The 1,362-nt window shown below is 54.7% G+C and overlaps 1 protein-coding gene across 3 annotated transcripts in view; it reads right to left on the bottom strand.

Annotated features, from left to right (window-relative positions):
• Positions 1–305, bottom strand: part of PAFAH1B2 (platelet-activating factor acetylhydrolase 1b, catalytic subunit 2 (30kDa)) — a 47,544-nt gene extending 47,239 nt beyond the window's left edge. Inside the window, exon 1 of one of the 3 annotated variants that reach the window (XM_011981898.1) lies at positions 162–305. The gene's annotated coding sequence lies outside the window, so the exon portion shown is untranslated. The remainder of the gene's footprint in view (positions 1–161) is intronic. The other 2 variants (XM_011981908.1, XM_011981915.1) reach the window with 2 other exon arrangements.
• Between the last annotated feature and the right edge of the window lie 1,057 nt (positions 306–1,362).

Here is a 1,362-nt window from a genome sequence, read left to right as displayed (position 1 = left end):
GCGCGCGCTCGCGAGGCCCCCCCAAGGGGATGGGGTGGCGTGGGGGGAGGGGCCGAATGGTGGGGGAGGGGAGGTCGCGGGCCTCTCACAATAACACCTCGCAGCCCCTTCCGACCCCCGCCTCTAAGCCACCGGTTCACCGCGACCCTGGATGCACTCACTGAAGTAGAGGGTCCGTGCGGGCCCCAAGCGGCTGAGGCGTCGGCGGGTGGCGCGTCTGTCGCTCGCTCGGTCCCAGCGGCCCCGCTCCGGCGCGTCCCTCCTCCGGCCTCAGCACCAGCAGCAGCTCTTCCACTTCCGGTTCCCCTGCCACTCAGGCAAATGGCTTCCGGAAGTCCCGCCCGCACCCCGCCTCGCCTCAGCGTGGTTCCTCTCTACCCGCCCTCGCTCTCCCGGGCGCTGGCGGCGTGCGCCCAGGTGTCCCGCCACGCCCCGTTGGGTACCCTGCTTTGTTCTCGCGCTTACCCCCATTTTGTGTGGCGTCTGAGCTACATGGGCCTCTCTGTTTACTCCAACTGCATCGCTCAATCCTGCGTTCGTGCCACCGCAGTGTGGAGCTGGCATTCGGGACAATGTGGCGTGAAGTCACACTGACGCCATTCCCTTCACACTCAGCCAACTTGGCTTCTTCCTCCACCCATGGAATAAACCAAACTGCTGAAAGTAGGAGGGAAATAGCGGACCAAGGTTAAGGAGGCAGTATCTGACATTTATTAGTGGAATTTCTGTTTCTATGACGAATGTGGAGATTTTAGGTGACCGCCTGTTAAGGTGATATATAGGGGGATGACGAACCCCAGGCTTTTCCTTAAAAGATCCATCCCGTTTTGGGGAAGACATACATATGCAAAGTCAATATTGTAAAGTTTATACGCTAAATAAATGCAGGATCTATAAACGTAGAAAGGAGGGGCAAGAGATGTGTTCGAGATTTTATAGTAGCGCAACGGTTGGTGGAGCAGTGCCCTGAGCTGGCCCTTTAAGGATTTCAGCTCTGTGCTGGTGAATAGGCAGAGCCTTCCAGGGCTCTTAAACTGATGTTGGGGGGAGCGTTGATTTTGCTGACAAAACCTGTTAAGAATACTGTGAAATCCTGGGAGCCTAAAATGTCAAGATATGTCAAGTAATTTTTCTTTTTTTTTTTTATTATACTTCAAATTCTAGGGTACATGTGCACAACGTGCAGGTTTGTTACATAGGTATACATGTGCCATGTTGGTTTGCTGCACCCGTCAACTCGTCATTTACATTACGTATTTTTCCTAATGCTATCCCTCCCCCAGCCACCCATCCCCCGACAGACCCCCATGTGTGATGTTCCCCGCCCTTTGTCCAAGTGTTCTCACTGTTCAATTCCCACCT

This window comes from Mandrillus leucophaeus, unplaced genomic scaffold (genome assembly GCF_000951045.1).
Source record: "Mandrillus leucophaeus isolate KB7577 unplaced genomic scaffold, Mleu.le_1.0 Scaffold1052, whole genome shotgun sequence".
In the NCBI taxonomy this organism is placed as follows: Eukaryota; Metazoa; Chordata; class Mammalia; order Primates; family Cercopithecidae; genus Mandrillus; species Mandrillus leucophaeus.
This window is presented reverse-complemented; position numbering and strand designations above follow the sequence as displayed.